This window comes from Pristiophorus japonicus, chromosome 13 (genome assembly GCF_044704955.1).
Source record: "Pristiophorus japonicus isolate sPriJap1 chromosome 13, sPriJap1.hap1, whole genome shotgun sequence".
Lineage (NCBI taxonomy): Eukaryota > Metazoa > Chordata > Chondrichthyes > Pristiophoridae > Pristiophorus > Pristiophorus japonicus.
In genome coordinates this window covers 160,949,532-160,976,160 of record NC_091989.1, presented here as the reverse complement: position 1 = coordinate 160,976,160, position 26,629 = coordinate 160,949,532, and the positions used below count along the sequence as shown (strand labels likewise).

General features: G+C 41.1%; 1 protein-coding gene across 1 annotated transcript in view; it reads left to right on the top strand.

Moving 5' to 3' along the window:
- The first annotated feature begins 1,573 nt into the window (after nt 1-1,573).
- LOC139278215 (zinc finger homeobox protein 3-like) overlaps nt 1,574-26,629 on the top strand; it is a 144,817-nt gene continuing 119,761 nt past the window's right edge. Inside the window, exon 1 of the mRNA XM_070896862.1 lies at nt 1,574-1,748. The gene's annotated coding sequence lies outside the window, so the exon portion shown is untranslated. The remainder of the gene's footprint in view (nt 1,749-26,629) is intronic.

Here is a 26,629-nt window from a genome sequence, read left to right as displayed (position 1 = left end):
TTTAATGTAAATATGGTTGTTATTGATCCAGCGGTTTATATAATTACACAGCAGAGCTAATAATTGTTGATATAGGTTATGCATGTGGTATTCGACAGTGTTCAAACTCTTGGCTTTTATTTGTGTTGTCGGTTTATTTATTTTTTATTAACTTCCAAACAAGCATGAAAACTGTTCGAAAGATCGCCGATCGATCGCAGCAAATTCCGTTACATCCGCTCAATACATTGAATAAAACACTTTCTATTCCAATTCAAGCAATTGTAGCAATAGGAAAACTCCGACGATAACCCGTACAAACAAGTGTGGGTTTTTCCAGATTTCCCTGTCTCTGCTTCCAGTAAATTTGTCTGATATATTTATTTCTGAAATGTGTTCCTTGCAATGGTTATTTTCCCTATTATTCCCCCTCAAATGATCAACTCTCTCAAGACAATGCGGACAGCGGGAAAGTTGGAGGAACACATGCAATGCAAAATATTCTTATCATTTCAGTTTAAATTGCCTTTGAACCGATTTTACAACATTAGCTGTTTTGACAATGTAAATGTTGCATACAATACATTGAAAAGATGAATAAGCAAAAAAAAAACCTTTTCTAAAGTGATGTGGATTCCCAGCAGTACACAGCAAGCAAAAACAGTGAAATTGGCATTTTTAAACCTGATGAGAAAACTAGTACTAATTAATTTAGAAAAAGACGAAAATATTGTATGAGGATCTTGTGTAGTTCTTGTGAAATGAAATATTGTATTAGAAATCGCGAAGCAGGAAAAGGAATTTACCTTCCCGAGCGCAAGTTTCGTAAGTATTTCTCAGTTCTATGCCTTCAAACGTAAAGTTCTAAGAATTTTAAGAAAATAGAGTTTAATAATCAATCCAGAAGTAATATAACTTCTCTTTTTTTAAAAAGCAGTTAAAAGAGCTTAGTCTTGGGAAATCTACTAATTGTCAAAAAATAAATTAATTCCAAAATATTGAATAGTAGCTTTTTCCTGCTAAAGACCTTAAATATCACCGCCTCGCGTTTGCAACATTGTGGCAAAACCCCTAAAAATTACAATCTTCCAAGAGTGCTGGCGTGCTGTTACTGTTTTGCAGATAATACAATTAAAACAATACTTATTTAAAAAAAAGAGGATTAGAAATTAAAGATCATCTGTCCATAAAACGATCGCTTAATATTTGCAGGGGTAAAAAAAAAGCCACGACGTCTTGGGAAGAGATAGCAAGGACCCCTGTTAATCAGGAATAGAATTAATGAATCTATGCAGAGGGGTTGGATTTTTAAGCAGATCGCCTTATTATTATACATATACAGTAGATTCTTTATTTCCTGGCCCCCCCTCTCGCTTGCATTTGTGTACCAGTCAGTATTTTTCATTTTATAAATATATATCTCTATATTCCTGACTTTGTGGCAGGCTCCGAAAAGCGTCACTTGAATATTGATCCGAGGTCGCTAATTAGCCCTTCCCGTCGTGCCTTCGTAATGAAGCACATGCGCACTGAATTAATCACAGCCATTTTTGCACGGAAACTAATTAGCAGAATAAAGATCCATCGACTTTTTTCATTGCGAGTTTCGCCCTCTTTTCCACCGCGATCGCTGAAATTTTTGCTCCTGGAATGTCCTGTCTGTCCTAATGCGAGTGTCGCCGGGCCCTGAGGACTCTTTGTATGGGATCTTTACGAGCTGATCTGGATTACACCATTCTCTTTTTACAAACAGCAGACGGTGGAAAATCGTAAGTTTCAACTTTTTTTTTTCCTCTTGCCACTTTGCTTTTCTTCTTTGTGGATGTGTTAATTATAGTCAATCGCCAGCGCCCCTCTCTTTCTCTCTCTCTTCCTCCGCCAGCCTCAAGCTTTCTTTTCCCCCCACTTGTACTTTTTTTTATTATTTGCAAATGGTCATGATAAATACAACCGCATCCGAGCAGAACTTTGAATACTGAAGTTTATTATTATTTTACCTGTATGTTTACATCCGCACCAACCTGATCTTGACCAGCCGTCAACAAGAGTCTCGACCCCCCTATGGTCATTTTTTAATGCAATGTTTAGGGTTGCAAGCGGTCTGATGAAGTAAATAATCTATCTATTTGGTTGGGATTGGAGAGGAGAGCTGGGCTGCTGGAGACGCCACGATGCGAGCGCGGGAGTGAGGGCTGGAAGTGCCGGCAGCTGCTTGGGGTCGTAGCCGGGAGATGAAGCTTGGAGCTCGGCGTGAGGGTCCGTCTTTCTCCGAGGGAAAGGGAGCGAGGGGGATTTCGCTTTGCTGCGGTGGCCGGGCTCGGGCTTTCTTTCTCCGTCTCGTTTGGTCTCTCTCTGTCCCTAGATGTGTTAGTTGGGATGCGGTAGGCTACAAGAGGTTGGATTTCCAAGTTCTTCATTTTGTTTTTTCTCCCTCCTCCTCCTCGAGTCCCGGGATCGTAAGACGGCAGGGTTAAGAGTTTTTCTCTCTCTCAATTTTTATTTTCTTTTTCGGGATTTTGTTTTCATTCTTTCTCAGTTCCTGGGATGTCAAGAAGGGGGGTTGGAGGGGGGGGGGGAGGGAAGCTGAATGTAGGAAAGCCTTGATCCCGTGTTGACTTTATTTTCGGATTCTCAGAGTCACATGTGATCGATCGGTTTTGGAGAATGTGTTTAAAAAGAGCCGGAGAGTCAGCGAGCTGCACTCAGATCGGAAGAGAAATCCCGGAGGTGGAGAGGGAGGGAGGGAAGGAGAGTGAGAGAGAGAGAGATGGAGCGAATGAAGGAAAGAAGTAAAGAGGGGAAAGGGCTCTTGGAGTGCGAGTGACAGAAAGCGCAAGGGAAAGATAAGAGGATCAGAGCGAAAGGAGAGGGGAAGACAGCGAAAGAGGGCGAATGGGAGGAAATGAGAAAAATAAAGGACGGGGGGAGGAGGGGGGGGGACAGTGATCGGGAAAAAAAGGAATCGGGAGTGGAAGATAAAGATGAGAGAAGGACGGAGGGAGAGTGAAAACGGCAAGATGAAACGCAGAAAAGGAAGGGGAAAAGGGCAAAGGGCGACAGACGAAATGGAGAAAATGAAAACAAGGGAAGAATGAAGGGGAAGGGAGATGCTGTGTTGTTGGCAGGTACAGGAGGGGGAAAGGGCAGTGCGACGCGAGCCTAGATTGGGACGAGATAACGCAGAGAAATGAAAGGATGGGATCGACTCCCACCAGGGAGACTGGGACAGCGGGCAGATTTAATCAGGGAGCGAGAGGGGAGGAAAGGGTCGGGGACCAGGAGCAGCAACAATACACACACACACACCAAAAAAAAACAATGAGATGGACTCGAGGAAGACACTGAGACGGAGCAAGGTAGAGAGAGAGCGAGAGAAATCAAATAAATAAGAGCGTGGAGTAATCCGAGAGCAGAAGTGAAGTGGAGAGGGAGATGTGGGACGAGATAGACAGATAATCGAGGCTCAATAGGGAACGAGGACACATCAGTCAGTCATTGAGATCATTTGTACAGCAAACACACCATTTCAGTTCATCTGATACCAGATCGAAGGCGATTTTTATTACTTTTGTACACAAAAATCAATGGAGAACGCAAAGTTTATTGAGTAGAAAGATCCGACGAGGTTCCCTTACATTTTGTCTGTTTTTCCCCTGTATAAATATCAAATTCTGGACGCGATTGTAAAACGTCTAGCTTGATCCCGAGGTCGGATTGTGTTTTTTTTTGTGAGGGGAAAAAAAAACCCTCAAAAATATTGTATTTGAATGAATGGGGAGGATTGGTGTGGTGATTGGGATAGGATCTGACCGCCCCCACCAACCCCCCCTCCCCCTGGGCCGGGTCAGCCCGAGTTCGGAGGCGGACGAGAGGTGCGTACATGGCGGCGATGGGGAGCGAAGATGCGCCGAGCAGCAGGGTCAGGACCCGATCACGCTGCCGCCCTGCCCTGCCCTGCCGCCCGCCTCCCGCCGCACCATCTCCCGCCAGGTGTTTGCCCGCAGAGACACACCGCTCTGAAGTTCGGGGCAGAGAATATGGTCACCGCCCGCCCCGAGGATCCGATTTCACTGCATTTCTCACTATGCAAGCCAGCCAGCACACCGGACCAGTTATTCCAGTTAACGACGGGGAGGGGAGATGGTTGGGGGGGGGGGGGGGGGGGGCGGTTGGTGGTGGTGGTGGTGAGGGGGAGGGAGGCGGGGGGCAGAAAGGGGAGGTGTCAAGGTAATGATCAGCAATTATTTATTTATATTTTTCAAACTGTAATGCTGTACTTTAATTGCGGCGCATTTTTTGTGTGTGTGTGTGTTGCTGCTGCTGCTTCTTCACACACGTCCGCATTCAGGTCTGTTGCAGATACCTAGCCAGACCTATTTTTAAATCATCACTGTTGGTGCGTGTGCCTAACCCTGTAATACTTAAAGTGAAGGTCCCAGATTGAGAGTCGCCGGCCCAGACAATACAGCACGGTAGAGCATTTATTTTTTGATGCGTTTTTAATTGGAGCTACAATATTTAGAAAGTGGACTCAAATGGTTCTTAAGTGCAGTTTGTCCACAAGCATCTCCAAGCCAATGTAAGTGATCCGTACAGTCTCTCCATTTACATGATAAGAAACGGGATGGAAATGTATGCAGTTAATAATTTTAATAAACAATACAAAAAAAACGCAAATTAAATTATGCAGTCCCATCCAAATCTAAATATGCAGTCCATTCTCAGTTTTTCTTTCATCGTGTAACCTGAAAGTAAATGACATTAAAAATTAAAGACTACAAGTTGCTGTTAATGCTGCTTCATTAGGGCACCGTGTTTTGCAGTTGTGTTGACACTTGCTGTTAAAATAAATTATATTCATTTTAATACACACAAATGATTGACGAATTGTAACTGAACAGGATTTGTTTTTTCCCACCAAGCTTGATAGTTTCCATTTGTCATTTGGGTGTCTCGGAAGACTGTGATTTAGTGTTAGGGTATGCACTGGCCGATTAGATCAGTGGCTATTCAGTGTGTGTATTGTTGTATGTTAATTCATCTTCAGGTCTCTTTTTTTATGCACCAAAGCTGGTGCCTTTAAACCCCTAAACTCATCCACAGTAGGGCAATTCACTTGCAAATGTGTGGACAAACTCAGTGGAGTAGCCACTGGGAAAAGCGTGGAAATATTTTGCCTTCTCTTTTTTTCCATCAATTGACTTGCGTTGTCGATACCGAGATGTAACCATTTCACTCCTCTAATTTATGCCTTTAAATAATAATTGGAGCCCCTCACAAATTAAAGGCTACTGTAAGTGAGGCTTTCATCTATTCCCAGCATTGGGTAAAATAGTAAAGAAGCAGATTGTCTACTACATTCATTGAGAACAATAGTGTTTATCAATAAATTGTTTGTAGTTCTAAATTGGCAAGGTTTGTCTGTGTGTGGGGAGGGGCTCCTTACTGTTCGGTATTTGAAAAGCATAGTGGTGTCAGAAACCTATGCTAACCCTTAATGCCTTCAGAGGGTGTTTGTCTGTCTTTTGACACAAGTGAGCCAGTCACTATTTGCTCGAAGCCTTCTCCCACCAAAAAGAGAAAGACACCAAGTAAAAACAGTCTGAAGTGGCTCATTGATGGAATGTTTGGTGTTGTGTGTACCTGTGTGGCAACTGTCAATATTAAATCTTGGCCGAAACAGCTTGGTTTAATTTTTTTTTGGCAAAACCTAGGCTGTATTTAAACACGCGCTATTGGAACTTGTATGCACATTGTTTATAGTAAATCTTCAGTATTGTAATAAAATAATTTAAAATGTGGCCTGAGGCATTCGTGGGATTGCAAATGTGATATTTCTGCATTTGCTGTCTAAAAGTATTTTAAATTGGCTACACCTTGCATATTTCTGTCTTTCATTAGAAAATGTAGCAAGCTACAGTTTTTAATTTGCTCAGTAAATATAAGTACAAAAAGCCTGTTCCTATTTAATATATTTTTATCGCTGTTGCACAGTGCTATAAAAAATGTACTTTGATTTCACCCTGCCAAGGAAATACAATAAATTCCCTATTATCCAAACTTCGCAGTAAATGGAAATCAAACTCCGTCTTCTATGTACTGAACATTAATATTATAATAAATAGAAAGGGCGCTCCCATTGCTCAGAATTCCTGATTATTTGTACTTTCTTGGCCATCTCCCATTCAGTCTTGACAAATGGAGTTCCACTGTACTTAGATGAGTCAAAGAAGCAAGTTGTCCGGTGTTGCTTGGTAGATTGATTGAGCTGAGGACTAAAATAAATTGCCGAGACCAGAAGGAAAGGGCCGTCAGTGTGTTCAGGTACCTGTGCTGCAAATGGAAAGCTTGCTCAATGGCTGTGTGGGAAATGATGCAGCCCTTGACGATGCCAGACAGAACTGTAGATGTCAGGCTTTGCACGGCAAGCCGAATTGAGCAGCAAGGCAGAATAATTCAGATTAACCTTCGCTTGAACATTGTTTAACACCGGGCTTTGAATGAAATGCATGCTGGCACATTATGTATGTTTGTGTAAATTTGCATAAGCTTCGAAGCCGGGTACAATAATTGTGTTTGGTATTGTACCTATGGTCATTGCTGTAGGGGGACATGGAATTATGTTTTGCATTTAGTCTTCCCTTCCATTTATCAAATCTAAATCCTCCACAACACAATGTACTCATTATTATAAATAGAAAAACTATTTTTGTTAAGTTCCCTTATCTGTGAAATGCAGTATGACTATGCGATAAATAATTAATGAATATATTGCCAAACTGAGTCAATGGAAATAGTTTAACTTTATGATGCAGAGTATGCAGCTGGGAAGAAGGTAAGCAGTGTAATACTAATCCTTTGTTGATGAGTGAAGTCACTCATTGCCTCCTTTCCATGTCAGTTCCTAAAGAGCTAAACAGAAACTAAACAGTAGAAGATAAAGAGCTGAAATTACTAAAGCCTTGTCCACAGTCCATTTTTGTTTGAAATGTGCTGGGAAAGAATGAGTAGTGTAGGCCAAGAATGGGTGGGAACAAACATAGGCTGAAGCGGCTCTTAGCTCGTATATAGCTTACATCTGCTCAGAGCAGGCATTCTGCTGGAGTATCGATCGTTAGTGTAACTGAGCTAGTATGGGGGAAGAAGGTATGCTAAACAGGTTTTGAACTGTAGGTGTACACCTAAAACAAACCAGGTACTGGCTGAGAACAGAGGCCAATTCAAACAAGGCATATTTTCAGCTGGATTTGCATTTAAAAATATAAACTGCCATATAGAGAAAAAGGAAGTAATTTGACTCACACTTTGGGGAGGGTGTATGCCATGTTTGTATTTGATCTAATAAAGCTCCTGTAATGTTAATTGTAGCTGGTATAATTGTTTTATAGGAATGAGACTTTTAAAAAATAATATTGGTTTATAAGATTCTGCATTAACTCTTTGCATGTCAAATTTCCATTGTAGTTTTCAAAATCTGCATAAACAGCTTTGTGTTTAACAGTTGCACAAATGACTCTTGAGTATCAGTTTAATACTAGATGCTGTGAAGCACTTGCAGGTATTGAAACAGGCCAACTTTCCCAAGACTTGGTGTTTTCCGAATAAACGCTCAAATCTGTTCTTGCTTGTGACCTTGGTACAGAAATATTCATCATAGTCTCGAAGGGCTCATGTAGTTTCTGACTGGCGTGTTAAAACACTTTGGTCATTTTTTTCAGTGTTTAAAGTGGCTTTAATGTTCACGTGGCCAGTTAGCATCATCATTGTAGGCTCCAGTTCTTTTTTTTCCCTGGCCTTGATTCTGCATCCTTCGCCCTATTCTCACTTCCTCTGCTTTAAAACACAGGCTTTGAGCTCTAGTGCAGTGATATGTTCAAAGATCTCAAATGAAAGCTGTTTTGGACAAGCTTTTTCCCCCTTTTCTTAAACATTTTGTGACCCAAAATAGGAATGGTGGCGCAACACATTGTGGCTTCAATGCATTTTGCTGCGGAGGGACAGGTTATTCAGCTGCTAACCATAGTTCTCCACTTGGAGTATTCCATATCTCAGCTGTGCTGTTTTGGGGAGGCACTGAGCAGAGGCAGCCACTCCCCACAGGGAGGGAAAACTAGAGGATGATCATCCCAGGTTGTGTTTCCTAGTTCTGGTATTGGTGGCACCTTTAGTACTGGTTTTCTACCTGTTGCCTCAACATCTGTAAATCTACGATGTGGGGGGGATTCAGGAGGTGGAAGAGTAAAGGAGTAAAACAAGGGAGAAGAAACAGAAATGAAACATACAACATTGAGATTATAATCTTTTGTTGCTTTTCTGTTAGTAAAATAAATAATAAAATGCTAATGCATAAAACATGATGAGTGCTTGAAGTGGACTGGCATGTGCCACTGTGATATTCCCAACACTGTTACAAATTAACACTGACATATTGAGAACTGAAATCCATAGTCACATACCACTTGTGTTGTTTTAACAGTGACACTTTCAATTTGTATTCTCAATCCCAGGATACGATGTTATGGGTTATTAATGCCGAATTTTAGCTCATCTGTAAAGCTGCTTTTATATTGGCACTGTCTTAATTGAGATTCCAGGAATCCAGCTCACCTATTCTGGTCAGTGGATTCATAGACCTTTAAAAAAAAAAACTGGATCCAGAGTCTGTCATCAGGATAAAGGAGTTGGATTTAGCAGCATAAATACCAGGATGCAGCTCACGATACAAGTCTTCTGGAATCCCAATTAAAGCAGCACCAATATTAAAACAGCTTTAATGTCCATGTACTGCAGCACATTAAAAGAAGCTATCATCAAGGTCTGTCCATCTTAGCACTGACCATATGCAAAACACTGGGCCTTTATGATCTACTGACAGGCTTTGAAATGGTTATGATGTGTAGATAATTAGGGAGGTATCTGTCATAACATTATGCCCTTGGGTACCTATAAAAACTTGAATTTTTGGCTTGGTGTTTTAGCCAAAGTGCAGTCTTTTGCTCTATGTTGCTAAGTGTATTAAGGCATTATGAAAGTCAGAAGTGATGCAATTACCCCTTGGAAACTGTTTGCTCTCTTCTCTTCTCTCTTGCTCCCCTTTTCTCTCTCTCAAGCAAATGAACCCAGAAGTACAACATTTTGGGTCAGTTAGAAAACCAGAGAAAGGTGGACAGCTGATGACAACAATTTTGTTTTTGGAAAATCTAATTATACTTAATCAGTAACTTTGGTCTATCGCAGTTAAGGTAAAAATGATGTGTAGCTTTAAGATTCGAGTTCAGTGACCATCGATTGTGACTTGAGGAAGACGCAACTCAGCCAGGTATAGAATTGCTTTCTGTACCTGTGCATTTTATGACATAGGGACGATTAATGGATTGAAACATTTTTTGTAGTGGATTTCCAGTGTTGTTGTTCTGTGTGTTGGAATCTGTGAGCCCACGAAGCTTGGCAGGAACTATCTCTCTTGCCCCCAGCAGAGTCAGTGATTTTCCACAATTACCCCATGAGTAGAATTTTTCTTGCACTCTCTTCATCCCCACCTCCATCTACTCAACAGACTTATCCCTTTGTGGATGCATTGTAGCTCCAGCTATGCAGTGGCTCCCGGGAATGTATATCTTTTGCATCAGCAATGGACTCCCCTGCATATACGTTTTGCGCATTTACATCAGACTTCCGTATGCATAGAGTCTGTTGGCTGGGTGGGAATGACGAAGTATGTGGGCGAGGGGAAGGGGTAGACTGAGTGCCAGGATATTGAGGTCCAGTGGAGCTGTCCTGTTCCTTGTGAATAAATTGAAACCATTGATAAGTTTGTGATTTATTTTTATTTCTCTGTTTTCAGTGGTGTATTGTGGAGAAGCAAGGAATTGGTATGGTGGCTGTACTGTGGCATTTTTATTGGTGGAATATGATTTGGGTAGGTGTTTTTTGGGGGGGTAGAATGGCATTTTTTGTCAGCAGTGATTTTGGGAGAGAGGTTGGGTAAATAAATAAAGTAGAAAGCAACCAATGAGAAGGAAGAAAAATAAATTGAACTAACGAGGAAAAAGACACTTGACGAGCAAGAAAGAAAATGACACAATGGTCACAGTGTAGATGAAAGACTCAACATGTACAAAAAACATCATAAAGATGTGCTATCCCACTCATGAAAACAAATATATTTTTTAACTGTCTGATACTTATTTTCTATTTCCCTGCATTTAATGTCCCTGCTAGTGAGATGGACCAGTCAGCTGCCCATAGGGTAGGCAGCCAGCCTGATTGGAGGCCTCTGTTATTGCTGCTTTGCAATCAGCTGATAGAAAGTTGCATTCGAGCGACTTGTTCACCAATTTCATCTAATGGAGCAAGTAAACTTCCCACTCTCTGAAAGTGCCTCTGCTTCTCTTACTGATTTCCACACAAGATTGGGAACTCACTGTATGGGGGAATTATGGATGCCAGCATGCATCTTAATTAAAATTGGCGTACTCAACTGCTGCTTTCCCAGGCCTCTTTCCCATAGCTTGTCCGAGAAGAATGGACTTTGCTAAATTAATTTGTAGCCCGTGTTTACCACTGCACATTATTTGCTTTAATGTAAATTTGGTTGCAGTGTTTTGAGGGCCATTTTACAGCATTTTGTCTTCTCATTTCCCAATGCAAAGTAAAGATTAATTTTATCTTCCTGGTGAGGCAGGGTGAGCAGCAACAAACCACCAAAGTAGCTTATCTTTGGAGGAAGTCCAATAGTGTCTGAAATCAGTGTTGTAAAGTATAAAATGAAAACTCTCTCTCTCTCTCTCACCACCTGGATGCCCCCTTAAAGCCATCATGTTATTGGGGTGGTGATGTGCATCAGCTTCTCTTTTTTGTTTAAGTTGCAGCACCAATATGTTTGCAAACAGCCAGTGTGAACAGGAGTGGGTGTTACAGTTTGGCATATCTGCCTTAAGATTGCCTGTTTTTATTTCAAGCGTGATGTCATTTGACTGGAGAAAAAAAAAATCTTTTTCATTCCCTGTAAGGAGCCAATCGTGGCCTGCGCCAGTTTCCAGGTAGAACATTAATATTTGTATTTCAAGTTCCTGACAGATGGAGCTTTGACCCTGCATGAAGCTTGTCGGCTCACTCACTCAAACTGAGCGATGCTGTGACCTACCTACAAGGCTGTGCGGGGTGCATTTGCGTATGCTAATAGACTGACTTGCTGTGGCTTGTTTTACAGTGATTTGTGCATGCATTTATATGCAAATGCTAACAACTGATAGCTGGTTTAATTACATTAGGCTATTGTTCTGCTGCCAAGTTAGTGAGCTGAGCATATTTGTACCTCAGATACGAGTAGGTCTAGTTCCTCCCACGCTCCATGGCTATTCCTGGATGCAGTTTGTTCAGATTTTAATATTACAAACTCTGCACTGAGTGATCCCAGTATAGATTTTTAAGTTGTATTTTGATAGACGGAAAATATAACTTGTTTCACCTCCTCTTTTCAGTTGTCTGTATTTTAAATTTTGGCATAATATCTGATAGGCCTCAAGACTCAAAGCATTTTGGGAATAAGGTTTTAAAAAATGCTCCAAAATACTCAACCCTTGTGGGTGTAAGACTGCACTGCAAAACAGGGAGGGAGGGGAGGAGGAGGGGATTCTGAAACGATCAGAAGTTCTGAATGTTTGGGTAACTGTGCACACAGGAATGAAAAAGTGGTGAGTTCCTGGGACACTTGTTTAAAAATAAAAGTGCGTGGTGTTTAGATTTTCTGTTTTGAAGGAAGGAGCCCCGGGCATTCTCCAGGATTTCAACAGACATGCTCCTATAATAGTTTCAAGCTACAAAGTAGCCAGTTGTGTTTGAGCAGTGGGCATCTTCCTGGTCCAACAGTGCTGAGGCTTCTGCTCAAAGCTTGATGTCGTTTCTTTCCCTTTTTGTTTTGGAGAAGTGGGTTGTAATTGGAATAAAGAGTCCAGTTTATAAAGTTTGCACTTCTCTTAAGTGGCAATTGCATATTGCTTTTCCGCCTTTCTGTGAGTTGGCTCTGTGGTCAGACAGAGGATTCCTCCAGCTGCTGTCTGATTGCTTGTATATTGTGAAAGGGTAATACAGACTTGAGCAACAAATGTCCTGAGTGCAGGTTTAAAAAAAATAAACAAGTAGCCTATTTGTCATTAATTACATTGGTGTCTCTCTGGTGGTGGTGTCAGAGACAGTGCGTAGCTGGACTAAGGGGAACCTTGCAGAGTTCCTGACAAGCTAAGGGGCAAACTCGGGTATTCTGCTTCGTGCTGCCGCCACTGACATCGGCTATTCATTTCAGCATAATCGAGGTTCCCTTCAGCATACACCACTTAAACTTAAATGAGACTCTTTATAGTTTAATGCCCGTCACCGAAATACAATTCTAGTTTGATCTGCTAACTCTGAAGAAGTCGCTGAAGCATGTGAATGTTATTTGTATGGCTGTACTTTTACACATTTTCCTACCTATATGCATGTATTTTCCATCATAACATTGTGCTTGGACTTTTAAGTTTGCGCCACCTTGTGCCTTAAATTGTACAGGTATAGCATGATTTGTTAGATGTATTTCGAGAGTGCTGCTATTTGGGGGCAAATTTGGAATAAATTAATATATTTAAAAATATAGGCCCTGAAATCCCGGTTCTGGGTTTCCCGTGGGCGGTCACCTGCTAAGAAGAGAAAAGATGCGCCCTTTACTTTAGCTGGGGCGCCCACCAGGGTGATTGCGATTTTAGGCCTAAGAGGCATGCTCATCGGAGCGCGTGCACATCTGAACGGACGTAGAGCTGGAGCTGGAGTCACATGGGCCTGGACACCCAATCAAGGTAAAGTATTCTCGTTCATAATAATGGGAACTCCATAAGTAGGAGTTCTCATTATTATGAATGAGAAACACCCCTCCAAACACCTAAACACAAATAAAAAAATTAAAAAAATGCCCCACATATTTAAATTAAAGTTAATAAATGTGTTACAAAAAAAATATATTTTTCCGATTTAAAAAAAAAAGCTTTGTAATTACAGTATAAAATAAACTTACCTTAGTGGGCAGGGTTTTTAATGGAAAAATGTGGTTTAAAATGTTATTTTTATATATTTTAAAACTTTTACGCTGGTAAAAGTAGGCTATGCGCCTGCTTTTACCAGGCACAAGAGTTTGAAGGACATTTGCTGGGCAAGAGATGGGCAAATACTGCAATCTTGCCCATGCGAATGTCCTTGCTGATGAGAAGCGTTGGATCTGTCGAGCCAGAACTTGACAGATCGGAAAAGCCGGTTTTCGGCGCATGCACATTGTGCGCCGAAAACCGGCTTTTTCAATTCCTTCCCGAGTCCGTACACACTCTGTACGGACCTAGGGAGGCCGGGATTTCAGACCCATATATTTTTCCTTTTCTGCCTATTCAAGAATCCACCCAGAACTTAAAAACTGAAGCATAGTTAGTGAACTTTCTGAGTGTCAGTGGCTTGACTTCCTCAAGCAGTTTTCTGTGGTTTGCTGTTACAAAGTGCAGTTGGTGAAATACAGTATGTCTGATAAATGGCATGTTTGTAGATTGGACTTTGATTATATTTCTGCAAAGCTGGCCATTGCTCTCTGGTGTCTATACCCCCAGCCAGCCATTGTTCTGGTACCAAAACTACACCACAACCATTGCTGCCATAACTGACAGCCTCGTACATGTTCATCCAGCTGAAGTGACATCAGCACATGGGAAAAGAAAAGGAAACACTAGCTGGCATATATCCTGCAATATAATGGGAAGGGGATGAATTCCACAAATGTGGACCGTTCATTGCTTTGCACAAGCATGGGTGGTCACTAACCAATTCAAATTGCGCACACACCGAACATACAACTGACCACCCTATAGAACATTTCCCGTCGTTCAGTAATTTAGTATTATGTGACTGCATTAAAATTATGTCCGTCGCATGATTTACATTTTTTGTGGATAAATGCTGCAGTCCTCTGACTGAAATTGTAAAGCTCCCTCTGTGGAGGCTATAAATGAGGATCATCAGTGTACAATTTGCTTGGTGTAATATATACTTGCTCCGTATTTTCTATCTACCGATGGCAAGAAAAAGAAAATGCCAGTGTAAGCTGAATGCCATTTGCTATATCTTATGAGGCAACTTCTGTTTCTCCCCAGTAGTAAATCAGTCATCAAACAGTTTCGACAAGGTAAACCAAAGCTCCATCCTGTTTCGCATGTGTCATGTCCTTAACCTCAGCGTGTTCTTTTGTTTCACTTCTATATAATATCATTTTGTTTTCCCTCAACAGCACGGCAAAATGTCCTGTGTATACAGTGCATGTGAAATGCTTTTAATTTCTGAAACGATTTGAATTTTAAAATTGATGACATATCATCTAATACAAACATGCTGGGACAGCACTAGTCCACAGGCGGCCTGTCACTGTGGGTCCCATTTACACATTCCCTCCTGCCTTCATGTGCGCACATCACTCCTTCTTAGTCTAATTCCATGTGACTGTGGTTCTGTGCTCTCTCATTTTATGCACATGCCACTTTGGTTGTGCCCCGACATCATTTTCCCACTGTGGTATCAAACTGCCGATTTTAAAACGTAGTCATGTTGTCTGCTTATGCACATGTCTGTTAACTCATTCACTGCCCTTTATGTCATAGTGCGGTGCCTGCTGCTCCCATCCCTGCCACAGGGCTATATTTTACATAGAAATAAAACTTGAACTACAGCACAAACAACAGAGCTGCCAAAATAAGACATTTTTATTTGTACTACCTATTCCTGAGGCACGTTTTCAAGCTGATTCTTTGTCACGTGACAGCTATTTGATATACTGCATGTACAGCAGTACCTCGATAGGTGGACAGGGCATCTTCAAGCCAAGTACTTTCAGTTCTCGGTAATAAATTGGAGATTTAAAGAAAACCTTGTGATATGTATAACTTATTCGTGTACACCTTTTTTAGTTTGCGTCCAAGTGCTAAATCCTTTTCTGACAGCAATTGTTATTTTCAGGATTAAGAATCACCCACCAACACGAGCACCTCGTTGGTGTTTTACTCCGCAGCGAGTTGTGTTCATTTGTCTGTAACCATGTTTACTGTGTTACTGTTAACAAATCTACTTTGAAGATATTGCTGTCTCAAATGAGCACTGAACTCTATGCTGAAGCCATGCATTGTTTTCTGAGGCCCAGTGGTAAAAATCATAAATGTATCCAGCTAAGACCTGCTGAGAAATTAGGAAAAATATGACCTAGAAACCGTCACATAGCATGTGAGGATCCTTGTAAATCCTGCAAAAGGGAGGTGTGAAATTGTACAAATCCTTTCTTTAAACGGTAAGCAGGAGCACTCTTTCCTAATGTAGTTTTGAGGACCAGGAAATTGTCAGTTTTAACAATACTGCTTTAGCAGACAACAGTTGGAATATGTATATCAGCTCTGACATAGCTTTAAATTTTTTTTATCTATTCTGTTGAGTTATGGGACTTTTACACTTTTTTTGTCTAATTGAATTATTAATAGGCGGTTGTGTGCCAAAAGTATAAGTGGTAACATGAATGGAGATGGTTTAGCTGTCATACACACAGTAACCAATTCTCTTTTGAGCCAACTTCTTTATCCCTAATAAAGCAGGCAAACCTGCATTGAGAAGTGTAGAAGGTCAAGTTAATATCATGGACCAAAAGTTGCCTAAAGCTATTAAAAAATAAAAGGTCTATATCAAATTTTAGACATGCTAATATTGTTAAAGTGTAAAGTTGGTCTTTTCTGAGTTGTCTTGTCCAAAGGAAAACCTATCCATTCGTACAACAGTAAAGAGGTTTTGCATATTTACAACGTGGCAGCAGATCTTGGCTCAAAGCGATGCTGGTAACCAGCAGGATTTCCTATGTTAGGACCTTTATTCCTTAAGGTGTCTCCCGAGGGACAGATTAAAGGTTGTCTGGGTGTATAGATTCATTGAGCTTTAAAGGCTGGAACCTCATATATCCCCTTCTCTCCAACTCGGGAGGCTTTTGTAGCCCTCAGGTGTACAAAAATAAAACGTGAGTGCTGCAATTATTTTATATTTTGTTGCTATATATTTAATTTTTGACAAAAGGAAGTCAGATGAGAATAAGCATCAAAAGTTCTTTGCTTACCTACTTTATTTTACATTAACCTGTCCAGCTATGCTTGTTAAGACATTACTACTTGTGGCAGATAAATATATAAATTGTTCCAATTTACTCTTAATCAGCAAGGTTGATCCAGTGCAGCTATCATACGATTTGACTACATTGAACTATCTGAAACAGCTGAGTTATCAGAAATAGACAATTCTTTTTGTAGGAGTTTGACTTAATGATATTCAAATGTGGCCTTTAGTACGAAGCCATGCAGTGGGGCACTGTTTAAATAGAGATACATAACTGTTCAGTCCTGCTCCTTATATATTATTTGGACAGTCAGATGGTTAAGTTTAACAAATATGTTTTCAATTCCTTTTTCCTCATTATCATTTTATGTCCAGGAGATGGTCTTTGTTTCATTTTTGTTCGTTCTTTTCTTTTCTCTTATACTTTTTTTCTCCCAAATCTGTGAAGACAAAAGAAGTCCGAGACTCCAACCTGTCTTGCCGCATTCCTAAATAATTTGGTTTTGATTAACTAAAAAAGGAGCGGAGTCTGTCTCTGTAGCAACAGAAAGGATCAAAGCAACAGGAGTCGCTCCTTTGGTAATGCACCACGATCCCGACGTCCTCTTGGCTTTTTAGAAATGTTTTCCCCTTTTAACTTTGATAAGTATTTAGTGCACTGGAAAATTGTTTCCAATAGGCAATTGTTTCATGAAAGTGTAGCGTCTCAGATTTAGGAATGAAGTAGAAAAAGATAAGCTCTTCACCCCCCCACCCCCTCTTTTTTTCACCCGCACAGGGTTGGAAAAGGCATTCCACTACTAATCCAGCTTCAACTGGAATGCAAATTGATGTAATTGTTCTACTGAGGATGGGCTGAGAGGGCTTTAAACATCTGCAGCGGCCTTTTTTTCTCTCCCGAGGACCGGGTTAGCATCTATTTAACATAATGAGAAGTAGTTTTTCATTGGAAGCCAAAGCAGTTTTGTGAAAGGAAGGGTTAGGGGAAGGAGTTCACAAAGTGCAAATGTCAGTCTCTCAAGTGTCTGCTGGCTGCCTTTAGCAGATACTATTGACTCAAGCAGCGGAGTAAAATGGGCCTACTTTTATGTTTAGCAGCTTCAGGCAGCTGAGGATTTGAAGAGACAAGATCCATATTCTAAAACATACCTAACTTTAGTGAAGTATTGGCTTGACCTGTGTTAGTCCATATCCCAGGCAGTTCAGGGCATTATTTGTGCTGTATTTCCACATCTGCCTTTATCTGTTTGCTCAGCAATTTGTGTCATTTGTTGAAAGCAAATTCTGCTGGACTGTTAGCAGTCTTAAAAGAAAACACATCCGCAGCTTTCTATTTGACTAAATATATGCTTCTACCTCAATAAAAAGCTGAGAAGGTAAAGCATAATGCTGACATTTTAATTAAAAAAAAACAGAGTTTCTTCTTTCTAGAAAACTGCTTCTCGGATTTATTTGTGTATTACACCACACTAAAAAAAGTTTCTAATCAGCATAATTTAGTATGGCATAAAGGAAATTATTAAGATAGAATGGATTGCAATTGTAAAATGGTCAGAGTGAAATGATGAACAACTGAAAGTCAGATAGCTTCTACTTTGTTACATGTTTAATTTAAGCTTTTTTCGGGTGGGAAGAAAAAAGTATCCAGTGAAGGGTTACTGCCCTGTTGCCAAGATTTTAAACCTGCAGGAGAGTAACATCGCACTTTGGAGCACAGCCCAGCGGTGGCTGCAGATTCACGTTCCTCAGTGCTTCTGATCAGATGCAACACTGCGGAGATACTGAGAATAGGCCAGGTCTTTCCCCACAAGGGGTGGAGTATCAGAGCAAAAGTCTACCCAAGCTACTCTAGGGCACAGATTAACACTGACGTGGGCAGAAAGTGGGGAGGGGGTTGGGTGGTGTAATGCAAGGGAAGACCAAGAGGAGACCAAAAAACAATTCAAAAATAAAAACTGCACCGTGATATATGGCTAGATTTGAAAAGGTTTGGGATTTGTCTACAGGTTTGCTTTAACTTCCATTGTGATGCAACAGAGTTGCTATTTTCAAGTGAGATATTTCCAGAGAACTTGCAAAATAGTTTGTTTTATTGCAAGCCTGCAAATTCCTTATCAGAATCATGTAGGATTGTCTTAATTCATCGTAGTGGTAAGGATTGCAGCTGGCTTCCAAGAAAACAATAGGAAAAATCTCGAAGAAATGTTACCCATATAAAGCCAGTCTAAGGCCAAATGAGAGGAAGGAAATGAACTTGTAGTAGAGGAAGTCTGGACGTGAAAATAACAAAAATCAAGAATGAAGAAAAAGCTATTTAACCTATCAAAACTCATCCTCACAGCACTTTCACATTCTCATTATCATATCCAGCTGGATTTTGAACGTCCTAATGTTCTTGCCTCCCATTTTCCCTGGTAGATTATTCAAGCATTTATCACCTTTGATTATAACAGTGTTTCCAAATGTATCCATTATAAACTTACTTTGCACTATTTTAAGTTTATATTCTTTGGTCCTACTTTCCTGGCTTCATTTAAAGTAATATTCTGGGTTTTCCAAATCAATGCTAGTTAACATTTTATGGGGTTGAAATTGCCCTGTGCCCTGATTGGGGGCGGTAACCTTCTGGGGCCGGGACTTTTAGCATCTGGCGCAGAGGTCCCGCCCCCGCTGCGGAACTGCCCTTACTGCCCCTCAAAGGAAGCGGAGTGCAATCTCGCGCACTCCCATCTCCTCTGGGGGCACTAACTGGGGCGCTGAAGGAAGCGCTACGCAAATGCTCTGCATAGCACTGACCCTTCAATGCCCCTCCCCTTCGATTAAAGGTGAGGGCTGCTACGCACTCTGCAAGGCCTCTGATGGCCCCCGCTTGGCCACCAGGGCAGCGTGCGACCAGGCCTGCTGCCCGGCACCCAAGATGGTGGGCTGTACGATGGTGGACCGGATCACACTAGGCCGACAAAAAAGGATGGCGGCCAGGGGGGCTAACGCCCTCCCACTTAAGGACATCCGCTGAACCTGCCTCACGGCCCGTGGGGCAATTTTCCCCGCGAGGTGTTAAGGGGTCGTCGTGCACGGCAATGACTTCATCGCCGGTTGCCGGCAGCCAGAGTGCTAACCGCAGGGCGCGGCCTCCACAAACTCACAGGTAATTTTCCGGGAAGCGGTAGCGCCCTCCCCAACCTCCTCCGGGCAAAAAGTGTCTTGCCCGGAGGTGCAATTTCGCCTCCTATACACCTTAGTTATGTCCCTACCCTTTTTAGTTGTTGTCTTTATAAACAATGTAGCTTGAGTTAATCTAATCTTTCCTCGTAGCTCATCCCCATTACCCTTGGAATCAGTCTTTGTGATGCACGTACATATTTATTGTGACAAAGTGAGCAGAATTGAACGCAGTGCTCCAAGTGGGGCTTGACCAATGCACGGAACAGGCCCAAGGGACCAAATGGCCTACTCCTGCTCCTATTTCTTATGTATAGCTTCAGTATAATCTCTGGAGATCTGTACTGTATTGTCCTGGTAGGAGCACTCAGCATTCAATTGCTAAATAATGAAATACATATTTCACATACATTGCCAATATGGATATATTTTTTGTACCAGAAATGAGTCTGAAGTATATAATGGGTTTAGCCATTCTAACATCACAATTCTGGAAGGAGGGACACCTAAAAATTAAGGAGGACCCTTCTGAGGGGATCTCAGTCTTGAATAGGGTAAATGAATTGCACCAGCCATTGCATTGTGTATTTCTACCTGCAAGACAGCTCATGAAGTGGTATTTAAGTAATTTCACCAGGTTGATGATAAGTGTAAGAATCACAATGTGAAAGGACCAGGAAAGGGGTGATTTGGTTTCTGGGCTCGGTGTCTGGCAGCACATCTAGCGTAGTTTTTTCCCTATAAAGCCGAGGATATTCTTCAGCTCTCGACTGAAACCACTTTGTAGTCACAAATGTTCCACATAAAAGTTCGTCAAAAAATTCTGTGGAGTGATACGTGTTTTAAAATTGAGCTATCCTGCATCTGGCTCTTGGCTTTGTATTGAACTCAGAAGACCTCACCTTACTTAGAACTTCACCACAGCAGGGTCCAGCGCTGTTGCAAGCATTTGTTTGCCAAATATTGACTGTGCTTGCTGGGAAGGTCTTGTATTACATTGTGTATTTATTGAAACTAACAGAGGCAAACTTTAACCATCTCATCGTTCAGTGACTGGAAGTTCAGTAGCCTGAGTGTCTGCTGTGGAATCTGTTGGGAGAAGCAGTGGAACTAGAGATCCTCAAAGTGCATTGTTGCAGTCTATTTTTTTAACACTTTCCAGTCCAAGTGTGTATGTTTAATTTTTTGTCAGGATAAAGCTTCTGACCACGAGCACGCTTCTGACCAATTGGAATGGTAGCATCTACTTTGTGAGTGTTTCCAGTTGCTGCCCCTCTATTTCTGGAGCTTCGATTGCATGGTAGTAGCCATGGAATCTTTATGTTTATTTATTTTCACGTTGCAACATAGTCCAGGTGTGTCCCCCAAACCTTAATGATGTCATTATAATTTGGAATAGCCAATTATTTAATATTGCAGAGTGTTTGTGGTGTGGAAGTCGAGGGGTTCTGATAAGAGGTGGTAGTGCTGACAATTTGTAAGATGATTGCGCTGATGGAGAAGACCCAGTGATGGGTTAAAGAAACTTCTTCCATTGCAATCTCAAACAGAAAGATTTAAATGATTTAGAAACAGGTGGGCCAGTGGGCCTGATTTATTCTGGTATCTTTACAGTCAGAGTTTTCTGGATCGGTTCCACAGTCAGAAATCCTATTTGGTTTTTTTGTCTGCCAGCTTTGAGGTCTCTTGGCAAACCTGGGTGGCATTGTATTTGCCTGTCTAACTTCAACTGGAATTGGAGCTCTAGGATCTGAAGAGCGGTTGACTGAATATGTTGTCATTAGAGAAAAGATGAAGAATACATGTGATCCCGTTTTTTTTAAATGCTGAGAAGAGTGAATTATGTAGATGCACGCAGGTTGTTTAATTTGAACTATCAGCACAGAGCTAGAGAGCATGCATTTAACATCAACAAACTTCAAGCAAGACCAAAGATTTAGAAGAAATGTTTTTCTCCCCAATGTCGCAGATGTGTGGAACAGATTCGCAGCTAAAGCAGTTATTACGCCGATTAACAGATTTATGAGAGAAATAGATGAGTGTCTGTTTTAGGAATGGAAAGGAGGGCTACATGAGCAAGTAGAGTTGGGCATAATTTAAATGCTGTGGGAATCATATTTGAGTGACTGCACTTATGAAGTGTCACATCAAGAAAGGTAACTGGCCTGCAATGGAGGATCAGACAGATATTCTGAAGTTTTGTTGATTTACTGTGTATGGTCTCTGGAAAGAACAGGCTGGCTGGGCCGACTGGCCTTTTCTTGTTCCATGCTTATGTTCTTAATTACTGAGACTGTTCGATGTTTGAAACCTGAGCCCAGCTATTTTAGATAGAAATAAAACGCTATTTTGAGCGTAATTTTTGAAAGTCAAAAGAAATTTTTCATTCCTGTCCTGCTCAACAGATTTTGGTACTGTACCCACCCAGCTTTGCTAACAGCACTGAAAGGTGTCATTATTGTTAATGGTCTCAACAAAGAAGGCTGGACTTACTATATTAAAATGTTATCTGCCAAAACTGAAATTAAATAACCTTTGGGAGGGGCTGAATTTCATATCTAATGAGTGTGTGCATCCTGCTGTTACTATTTACGTTGACAATTGCCATGAATTTTAAACAGGATTTTGAAGTTTATAGGGCAAAAACAAATGCCTTAATTCATTCAAATGGTAGGACCTACCAATCAAATAACTCTTAAAATGACCTGAAGTACATTCGCTGCTTCTTCAGACAAGCAAAATGATGTCCTGGTTCTACCTGTGGGGCTGTTTAAAAATACATGTACCTGTACATCAAAATCTGTATAATCCATGAGTCAGTCCTCTTCAGTACTAAAGCATAGAAGTTGCTTAAGGCAGGTGGCTGTTCATTCCAGGTGACAATATTTTTTTGATTGTAAACCGTGCTACAATGGTTGTATTAAACTGTAATCATGACTGCATTTAAGGACGACGCCATTTGTGTGTTATTATGACCCTATAAATCTTACCAGTCTGCACAATCCAGGTAAAAATGGGAAGCTGTTGGTTATGAAGAAAAAATGATTGCTTACAACACTTGGAAGTTAATCAAGGTGACTGGAAGGACAGGTTTTACTCGATTTAGGAGGGGGAAAATACTCCAACCCACAGAATATTTTTTTTCACTTTGGTCAGCCATTTCATGAAGTTGGGTAAATTAAACTAATTAATCACAATAATCCTGCCCAACACAAATCTCTGTTGAACACCCAACACCATTTCGATTAAAATTCCCTTTTTACAGTACTAGAATGCAGCCCCCATCACCTACTGGAAATAGATAGTATGCATTTAATGAAGGGAACAGCACACATTTCTCTGTTTGTACCCATCCTTGTGGGTTTGAGAACCCGCGCAGTATGTTTGTGAATTGTGTGCTGCGTGTCTGGGTAACACAGCCCAGGAGAATACTAAGTGCATTCTTTTTTCACTGTTGTGGTCACTGGTTCACGCCATTGTTATCAAAGCAGTGATTAATCATTACATTTTGCGTAAGTAGGCTGTTGTTTCTATGGAGATTAAAATGATCCGTTTTGCTTAAAATGACCAGAATAAGTTTGCCAACATTGCACGTGCTTGTGTCATACATTGGTCAGAATTTGGCCTTGACATGTGCTTGCTGGCTTCAGTTGCCTCCTTTTGCCTTGTACTGCTGCCACTTCTCCAACAGATTCTCTTCCTACAATCAGCTAGAACTAGATGTGTTCCCCACCCGACCGCATGTGCGCCAGTATTATACAATTTTAATTCTTTCAAAGAAAAATTACTTAACTTGAGCTGTCAGATATCAAATTGTCAGCATTACTTATTGAAGCATTCAGGCCTCCTCTGAATGTCAAAACTATTTAATCTCGAAGTCCCAGTGTAGTGTGTTGCAGATCTTTGGAAAACAATGGCAACAAATCTCTGTCCAGCTGTTCAGTTTACTGCTAGCATTATGCAGACACTAAAGCATATAAAATGGAAACGACTGAACTATATTTGGGTTGCTAATGGAAATAGTATTTTAGAATACTGAGGATGGGATTACATATTCTGGTTATCGTGTAACTGTATGCGCTTACTGCAGTAGACCCCTCCCCCATCATTAGGTGGCTCCTCAAAAATGTATATTATTTCTAACTCCCTCACTAATAGAGACCCTATATAATATATACAATGCCCTTTTTAACTTTCTTTTGTAAATAGCTTGCAAAGATACTGTTGTAAAGGAAGAGGCAATGTGCTGCTTATTTTTGTAGTCATCTTGGGGAACGTTAGTGGTCAGAATGATCAGAACAAAACCATAATTTAAAATGATCTCAATTTCCACACACAATCTATTCTAGTCCACCGGTCTACAAGGTTACAAATATGTCAGCCTAATAGAAATTTTAGAAGCAGTTAACTAGACTGGCTATGGGCAGAGCCAGCAGTAATTGCAAATATATAATGTGAATGCAGCACAGTTTATTCCTTGCGAAAACACACATACTCTGCGTAGCTATAGAATTTCATCAAACCCTCCAGTGATCAGTAACAGGTGCAATTTATCTCACTTTATACCAGTGTTTTATACTGTGCAGTAGGTCATCTAAAATCTATACTGAGCAATTTGCATTAGGTTTACCAGAGAGAGAGAGAGAGAGAGACTACCTGCACAATACAACTAATAGACACTTACAAATTCTGCAAATAGCAGCCATGTTAAAAAGGTAAGCACACACTTGGCATAAAGTCACTCAGAATTATTAGCGTTTTCAGCATCTATCTGAACCAAACAAATATGATCAGGAAAAAGATCCCGTTCAGGGCATGCCACACAGCAGCTGAAAATGCATTGCTGCCAGTTCAATTATCAAGAATCTGCACAGAATTATCGGTGATTATTCTTAGGTAGAGATCTTTGGATTTGGAGGAATGGCCTTCGTGGAATAATATGGATCGCTTTATTTTATGTGTTTCCTTCTCAATGAAATGCTCGAGCCAGCTGTATCTCGAAGGAAATCCCATTACTCTTGTTGCATTGTTGACTAATACACGTAATTGGCCAGGTCTATTGGCATATTTAATAAGGGATGGCAGCCCTGGATGGGTTCTCTTTTGTTTATGTCTATGGTTTTGTTCAGTAATTAATTCAAAAGCAAAGAGATTTGGTGACTGGATCTGTTTAAGTGGAGCGTTAATATATGTAGACTGACAGACTGTGGAACAGACAAATTCAAATTCTGTGATTACGAAACCATTAAAGGACAATGCTTCCAGGAATATGATAATACCTGGACATCAAGACGCCACCTCACAAGTGTGAGAGCCAATTTTGAAAGTCTGGTTGAAACATGAAAATCACCTCTTTGCTCATATTGTTAGTTCTGACTGGAGAGCTGAACTCCATGGGTCAACTAGGAATGGCATTGGCGACATAGAGCATGACAACATAAAGGTCTATGAAAAAATGTTTCTTCCAAAGGTTTTGATTATGAAACTGTGACATGCTCTCCCATTCATGCCATATATAACTGTGCATATTTCCTATCCTGAGTCCAGTTATGGAAACTGACTTTTCGATAAGACCTGAAATGTAACAGCCTTGTCCATGATTGGTATATAGTACTTCATAGAAGCACATAATTCAAATAATAAATACCGTTATTTTAATTTGTGTCTGATATATTTTATGCAGCAATCACCACCATTTCTCCATATCTTGCAGATTATCAGGTGCTTCTAGAATGTTTTGAGGATGTAACTAGTAGAGTGGGTGCGGGAGAACCAGTGGATGTGGTGTGTTTGGACTTTCAAAAGGCTTTTGACAATGTCCTACACAAGAGATTGGTGTGCAAAATTAAAGCATATGGTATTGGGGGTAATGTATTGACGTGGACAGAGAACTGGTTGGCAGACAGGAAGCAGAGAGTCGGGATAACCGGGTCCTTTTCAGAATGGCAGGCAGTGACTCGTGGGGTGCCGCAGGGCTCAGTGCTGGGACTCCAGCTATTTACAATATACATCAATGATTTAGATGAAGGAATTGAGAGTAATATCTCCAAATTTGCAGATGACACTAAGCTGGGTGGCGGTGTGAGCTGTGAGAAGGACGCTAAGAGGCTGCAGGGTGACTTGGACAGGTTAGGTGAGTGGGCAAATGCATGGCAGATGCAGAATAATGTGGATAAATGTGAGGTTATCCACTTTGGTGGCAAAAACATGAAGGCAGAATATTACCTGAATGGCGGCAGATTAAAAAAAGGGGAGGTGCAACGAGACCTGGGTGTTATGGTACATCAATCATTGAAAGTTGGCATGCAGGTACAGCAGGCGGTGAAGAAGGCAAATGGCATGTTGGCCTTCATAGTGAGAGGATTTGAGTATCGGAGCAGGGAGGTCTTACTTTAGTTGTACAGGGCCTTGGTGAGGCCACACCTTGAATATTGTGTACAGTTTTGGTCTCCTAATCTGAGGAAGGAAATTCTTGCTGTTGAGGAAGTGCAGCGAAGGTTCACCAGACTGATTCCTATGAAGAAAGACTGGATCGACTAGGTTTATATTCACTGGAATTTAGAAGAATGAGAGGGGATCTCATAGAAACATATAAAATTCTGACAGGACTGGACAGGTTAGATGCAGGAAGAATGTTCCCGATGTTGGGGAAGTCCAGAACCAGGGGTCACAGTTTAAGGATAAGGGGTAAGCCATTTAGGACCGAGATGAGGAGAAACTTCTTCACTCAGAGAGTTGTTAACCTGTGGAATTCTCTACTGCAGAGATTTGTTGATGCCAGTTCGTTGGATATATTCAAGAAGGAGTTAGATATGGCCCTTACGGCTAAAGGGATCAAGGGGTATGGAGAGAAAGCAGGAAAGGGATACTGAGGTGAATGATCAGCCATGATCTTATTGAATGGTGGTGCAGGCTCGAAGGGCCAAATGGCCTACTCCTGCACCTATTTTCTATGTTTCTATGATACTAGGCATTATCATAGTTTTGCCTCAATAACACTACTTCTTAACTGGGTGGGTAGCTTGTGGGTCTGTTGGTGACCATCACCACCATGCCCTATGCAGTCTTCCATGCCTGTGACATGCTCTCCCACTCAAAGTGTATATAACAGCATAGATTTCCATTCATGGGCTGCACATTACAACCCGGTCCTCTTCACACCCCAGCAGTCATGTGGATTTCATTTGTGTGCAGTCAATTTAAAATGAATTCTGAAATGTTTTAGGCAATGCCATGTGCGATACTATTATATGTAAGAAAGAATGGTCACACACACAATCATGTGTTTTTTTAGTTGGAAGGTGAATAATTGAGCTCTCTAGGAATGTGTCCAGTTGCA